A 7819-nucleotide genomic window follows, 5' to 3' on the forward strand; every position below is an offset into this window, starting at 1 on the left:
CAAGAAAATAAATATCAATTGCAGTTTAATGGTGATGCCCGCATCATTCATATCATCAAATTACGGATTAGAATTTCAACTCACTTTGCGCGACAAAAAAAAAAGAAAAAAAAAAATTTAAACCATGTATAGGGTAGTAAATTATTTAAACTTAACGCATGCGTGGGTATAAGTTTATACATTAGTTGCTCTTGGTATATATACGCTTCAACAAGAACGGATTGTTCCAGTCTCCAACACGCAGACTCAGTACTATTGTTCAATTTAGAGTCACTGATATGATAACGACTAACTTCATCCAGATACAGAAATACAAATCAAAGATACCGTCTTTCAAAATTAAGTCTGAAATTATCCTGAAACTAATATACAAATCTCAATGCAAAACAAACCCAATTGATTGTAGAGAAGAAGGGTTAATTTAATCGATGCTCATGATACATGCATGCAGGTTTTGAAGTTTTACAGTGTACAAGAGAGATAAAGAGAGAACGTACAGTTTTTCTACATTACATTATTAACCAGAGGCATCATGAAAACCCGTATCTATTTCATCTCACTATACCAGATTACCAGTATAAGCTAGGTTTAATATTATGACCTCAAACCAGCTCGATTATCACCAAAGCCACCAAATAGTGTTACTTCCAATAACAATGAAACTTTTTTTCTTTCAATTTCTCAATATTTTCTTAGAGAGAAGAGTCTTATAACTAGACTAAACCCCAGTTTGACCCCGTAGTGATTAAAAAATAAGCCACTTATTTATTAATCTAAGCATATGAACGGAACCTGTTTGGTTAAACATCTTATAATTGAAGCTCCCATTTTCGCAAGTAGATTATACAAGTATTACTAGCATGCACGGTGGATTTCAAAAGTTATCGATCATAGAATTTGAGTGCATCTATGCTGCACAATGCACATCTAATATAACATATATATTACGTAATTAGATCCTTACTTTTTATACTCTTCTTCATTTTGGACTTAACCAAAAGCTAGATATCTGATGAAGTAAACCCTTATAAACCACAGGCAAGGTCCTATTTTTCCCGATGTGGGATATATATCTCAACACGCCTCCGCACGTGTGGCGAATCTTCAAGCCTAACATATGGACAACATTTGGGGTGACGTGGAGTTCGTGTGGCCTTTGGGCTTCACACGTGGACATGGGTAACCCGCTCTGATACTATGATAAAGTGGTCTGTGGTTCATATCTAAAACTAATTGGTAATGGATGGAGTGGCCCAAACCTTTATAAACCACATGTAAGGTCTCATTTTTCCCGATGTGGGATATATATCTCAACAATATCGACACAGCAATACCAAAATAATCTAACTCTTGCATTTTTTTTTTTTTTTTGTTAGCAGAAGCCAGCTCTTGCTTGTGTGTGTATACGTAAATACTTGTAATTCAAATGAACGATAAAAGTCATAAACTATAGTTCATAAATCAGTAATGTTATTATTTCTAAAGAATATAATCACTTTTAACTTCATGTCCATTATGTCCTTTTTGATATATCTAATCGCACAACACGTACTAGATTTATATCAAGATTTATCAAATACTTGAACAATGTTTTCTGAACAGAGTGCACTCACAACATTTCTTTAACCACACACTGCACTCACTTTAACCACTCAGTATATTAAATACTCAGTTATTTAATTTTACAGCTAATTACTCTCACAACACAGCTAAATTGCTAATGGCTCCTATTTTCATCACGATTTGGTAAGCTCCACAACTCTCGTGAATTGTAATTTATAAACTAATATCAAATTACAGTGTGAAAATGAGACTCATTTCTATGATTCACAGTGTACTTTAATTTACTGGGTAGACAAGCATAATAAACACGAAGAGCTTTACTAGCTTTGCCGGTTGACTATGGCGAATAGTCTCTTCACTTGCACCCACTTATATATCCCTAATCCCTCTAGAAGACAAAGATAGATTATTGCTGCTAATCTGGTATGAACTAATTGCTTACAGGGGGACACATCCATATTTACGGGCCTTTAAGTCAACAAATTCAATAATATCATAATCGATCATACGCTTCGTTTGTAATTGTATAGATCAAATCAAACAAAACGATGCCTGGAGTGGTTAAGAACACACTTGAGTTAGTCCATAAAGTATATTACACTGCATGATTAATTACTTTATTATTTGGATTAATCAGCGGCCTGCAAAGTGGTACATTTGGAAAGAAGATGTTGGCCGCCGGGTGTTGTCCAAAACAGGCTGGAGTAATAGAATTCCAGGTTGCATTAGGCTTCTCCTCTTCAACCTAATACACGGATACAGAGACGTGCAAGTCATATATGCATGAAAAAATCGAAGAAAAACATTTTAAGGAAATGTAAGGTCTGGTCTGGTCTGGCTCTCATTGTAGATGAGAATTAATCACTTTTCTTTCTTAGAATAAATAGAATGCTTGCCTCTTCAAATATGTATATCCTAATGGAAGAGTTCAACTCAAAATTGATCTGCAAATCTCAAAGAAGTGAAAGCCATCCAAAACGGGTGTACGTGTTGCATGGTGGATGAACAAAAATGACCCTCTTCTTTCATAACCTCATCAACTTAAGCAATTTTGTCGCATGATGAATTGTCTAAACCTCTCTTCATTTATAATAGCGTTGCCATTGTTTACAAAATATGACCACCTTTGCTTTTGTAGTGGCGAAATACTACTACGCATCATTTTAATAACATCTGAAATTTTATAACTGCTATGTTACAAATCTTGCTTTTTGTCGTAATGATCATCTTGTTCATGTTATCATTTTTTTTGGAAGAGGAAGTAGAAACTCGAATCTAATATGCGGAAAAGACATACATCTGGGATAATATCGGAGTCTCATCTGATATATTAGACGTGACACCATTTAGGCATTTACTCGACATGACAGATAGCAAAGTGAGCAAGTCAAAAAACATGTCAGACACCAACTCTTTCTAGCTCTCTCATGAGGGCCTTGATATCTTCAATTATCGATGATATATGCAACATGCCTGCTTTTGGCTCTCAATGTATTGTAATACAAGATGTGTTCGGACTTCCCTATTTGGGGTATGAGTTTTCATATCTGGTTTCATTTCTATGATTTGTTCATCTAACTTACGCCTAATGTTTTCTAGTTTAGAAAAAAGAATTGTTTATGCATCTCACTCATAAGGAGAGGTATACAGTTCTCTTTAACTTCGTATGATAAACAATGGTAATTTCTTTTCCTCTCAAATCGTTCAAATTACCAACCTATTCAAGTATGCTCTTGTTTGTACACTCGACAGAAGGTTCCCCTTGATTTCAAGACGAGCAAGATGGGAGACGAAAGCGATATTTCGGCACGTTTCTCCCAATAATAAGTTGAAGGAATCAAACCATCAAAACGTACAAGTAGAGAAGAACTTTCTAACAAACCTATTCCCCATTAGTCCATTACACCATGAGCTTTGACATTTTTTCTCATTACTTATTTAATCATAGTTTCCATATTCAGTTTTCTAAAACATTTGTCGTCGTCAATTATACACAATTGTCCTTAACAGCCTTTACTAGTTTGAGCGAGCTCCTTGAGCTAAAACGTTGCAATCCGCCTTCTGTAGAAGATTTGAAAGCAATCTAGTACTAATTGGCCATTGACTAGAAGGAAATGCAAATAAATACATAATAAAAATAAACAAACACAGACAAATAAACAAGGCTAGTACTAACAAGTAGCAACTTTCTACATGATGTTACACCCCTCCACTGATTCCGTCAGCATCCTCAGGTTAAACTACAAGATTAATCACGGACTACAAAGAAAACGACACTACTGCACATTCTTTTTGGTGAAAGAACAAAAATACAGATCAGTTAATCACCAAACCACTAATGAGATTCAGAACCACAATGCACATTGTTGCTCAATGTACTAACTGGACTCTGTGTATTACAGGTTAAGGGGTTTGCGAGGTCATTCTCACCTCTGGGGGCATTATCATTTGTTAATGGGGAAGACTGCTTCCCCCTAAATGCTCCCCACAAATAAAGCTTTGTCTGGAATCCTGCAATTCTATCTATTAAAATTCTCCACAAGAGCTATAAAGGATACCAATTTGAAAGAGAGTGCGCAAAAGAATTTAGGACTTACTTTGAATATGCTCAGGCAGTACACTTGAAGTGAAGACTAAGAGCTCAGCAACACTAAAGCAATAACTGGAGAGATGAAAAAAGGAGTGATGAGTTGATCAGCCATCCATACAAAAATTAGAATGATTATAGTACAATTCATATAGTTTTAAATAACCAGAACATACATTTTGTTTATGATAATGCAGTAATTAAATAACAGTAATATAATTTATTTTTTATAATTAAAATATATATGAAGCATAAGCAGAATGGGAACGAGCCATACACATGATGTGCGCTATCTTGACACTTTGGACAGTTTACCATAACCTGAACGAAGCCTCTATCACCACATGTTAGACAGACAGTTACCTGCAAAACCCGCACGTTACACATTTTAGCATCCTTATGCTTTGTTCATAGGTAATTTATCACCAAAATAACAACTAACAATTACATAATCAAATTAGAAAGGCCCACAGCCCAAATCCAGATGTATATGAATTACTTCATATCTGGATGCATCGAAGCAACCAAAATTATGACCTTAAGATTCAAGTGTTGCATAAGCTCACCCCATTAAATCTGTAATCGTATAAATAGTTCACACGTACAAACGTAGATATATCATACATGTATAAGCTCTGTACTCCGAACTGCCGAAGCGGAACTGGGTCCGAATCTCAACAACAGGAGGCACATTTAAAACAAAAAACAAAAAACAGAGAGAGAGAGAAGAAGAAGAAAGGCTATGTGTATAAGTAGTTGCCCATGGCTCGAGAAGAAACATCAAGGTACCATCACCCAACATTGACTGCTTCACTTTCAATCACAGATTGGTTGCTGACAGTAACATCAGCGCAGACTCAAGTTTAGCCAAAGACAGCATGTCGAAAGTAGAAACACTATGTTCCTGATATAATTGAAACATTCTTGGATAAACCAAACAATTCTTTTGTGTCAGTGGTCTGCTACATAGGATGTCAGTTGCCAAATTTTAAGAGACTTTCAGCTAACTAAAGAAAAATTAGAGAACATAAGACAGTAGGAGTACACAAATGTACACATTCTTCCACACGTATATATATTTTCCTGGGTACATACTATTCTATTTTCTTTGGGGAAGGGCAGGGAGAACAAAACAAAAGCTTCCATATCTCTGTGAGAGTAAGGTTATCCCAAATTCTGTAAGGCCAATCAATAATACAAGTTTCTATAAGGATGTGGTGTTTTCTCAAAGCATAAATAAAAAACTGAAATCAGATCTTCTATGTCAGTAAATGGTAAAAACAGGTAATTTTCAAAACATCTTTATATCAGTATAATATTATGTATTATTACGTAATTTAACTTGGGATTTAGAATCAGTACTAAGACAGAGGTAAATAACTTGCTATGGCATGAGCTATCATGTTCTGACATTTTAGAAATTGGAAACCAACAAGTCAATCTCCAATGTTTGGTACTTATTTACTAAAGACGAGTAAATTTACACTTGCCAAATCACCATTTCACACCTTTATTTCAGAGATGGTGAATCCTAAATCACCATTTGACCTCTAGCCAATACCTCCTTTGGAGTTGATCAACGGTTTTAAAACTTTATTCCAATTTCCCAACTATTCCTCGGTACAACTCAAGTTCCTACACAGAACTTCACGATCTCTAGATTTATACATCTAATGAAGGATATCAAATTCCAACAGAACATCAATTTATAAGGTCAAATATAAGATCGTAAAACAGCAAAAAGACATTAAATTGACTTCGTAGGGTAAAAGATGAATGAATATACATGGACACAGCAAACAGAAATTCCATTTCTTCCTGTATGTGTCTTTAGAACTTAATGTTTTAAAAACAGATAGCGAGACTAAAAGTCTGACAAAGATAATCATATGCATCAAGCACAATAGAGTGCTATGTGGTGTTAGGGAATAGAATCTGAAGGTGGCAAACAAGAGATGAAGATGAGAAAACTGACACCTAATAAAAATGTTCGCTTGATGAGTACTTCAAAAGCTATGATTCTAGCTATAGGATTTGTTAAGAAGAGGCTAGATAATCAGTATTGTTGCTTTTAAAGAAATACAATAAATGGTAGAGTAGAAGGCAAAGGGGGTAAAGGAAAACTCTTGTCACATAGAGGAGTCTGAATTTATTGCGCTAATCTTTTAGTATGTAAGAGCATCTTCAACCCTTGGTCTAAAACCTATAATAGGTTTAGGATTTGTAAAATCTCATTTTCAACCTACTACCCAAATTGAGCTAAAATATGATTTACCTAAAATGTGTCCTATTTTGACTCAACCAAATAAGACTCAACCTATTATTTATGAGGGTGAGTGGGTGTGTGCCACTTTTTAATTTTATTATTAAACAATTAGGTTTCCATTTATGTATGATTAAATGATGATATAAAATGATTAAATATGTTTAGGTTTTGCTTCCATGGGTTGGAGATGGAGATGCAAAACCTATATGAATATTATAGGTTTGGGTGACCTGAAATTTGAATATAGGTTTAAGATTTAGACCAATTGTTGGAGATGCTCTAACTAACACGAGTCAAGGAAAACAAAAGACGATAGGATAGAAGGAGATCCAATAGGTGAAAGTGGTATACAGACTGTCTACACAGCCCTGAATATTTAACCAACTGAGGTCAATATACCAAGTTCTAGCTCAATATTTCACAATGCATGAAGAAAAAGAAACCGAAAGACCTTGATTCCTTCACATCATACTAGTTAATCCCTCCACAGACAACATTTTGCATCTACCAGTCAACCTATTGGAGAAAAACTATACTGATATAACTTCTTTCACAACCTTATAAACACACAAGAAAGCTAAATAGTTTGAAACATATCATAAAGCATAGAACTGCACATAAGAAATAGCCTTAATTCTCTAGTCACACAGTCAACAAGCCATAACTACAAAGATCCCAATTCCCACAATGAAATTTAATATCTTCAAACTATCTTCATTTCAGTATAAAAACACAACTTTCACAACAGGAAAAGTAAAAGCATGGCAACAATCAACAAAGTTCAAATTAAAACACACTCTTTAACAATTCTCTTACAAAAACCCAACTTAAACATGCTGAAATTCTTCATCATAGTAATAATCTGTATTTGAGTGTAAAAGTCTTGATAATAAGTAGAAACTTACACCAAGAGAGAACTGTAGTTGTGAACAAGATGATAGGACTGAAGAGAAAACAAAGAAGTAATTTGAAGAAAATGAGAATAATAGCTTGTATTAATATGAAATTGAAAAGGAATTTTACAGAAGGAATTGTCACTATCACTGACAATGGACACTGTGCACACTTATATACAGCAAGACAAATAGTAAAAATATCTTCAGCTGTAGTGAAAGATGAATACGTGCACGGTCAAGATCACTGCTCAAATAGAGACCACAAAAAAATCAAATTGAAGGTTGAGGATAAGGACTGAGGCTGTTGTGCTGTGTATAGCTGTATGAGAGGTGTGAATGGTCACATGCCTATCACCAAAGCTCCTGCGTTCTTGACTTGATTCTCTGATGAGTCAGCTTAATTTGTCACAATCAGTTGAAATGGTAGTGCTGCATTTTCCTTGACCTTCAATATTAAGCTTGTTGAGGTCTATTATCTCAACAAAACAAAGCAAAACGAATCCAACT

This window comes from Fragaria vesca, linkage group LG2 (assembly GCF_000184155.1).
Source record: "Fragaria vesca subsp. vesca linkage group LG2, FraVesHawaii_1.0, whole genome shotgun sequence".
Classification (NCBI taxonomy): domain Eukaryota; kingdom Viridiplantae; phylum Streptophyta; class Magnoliopsida; order Rosales; family Rosaceae; genus Fragaria; species Fragaria vesca.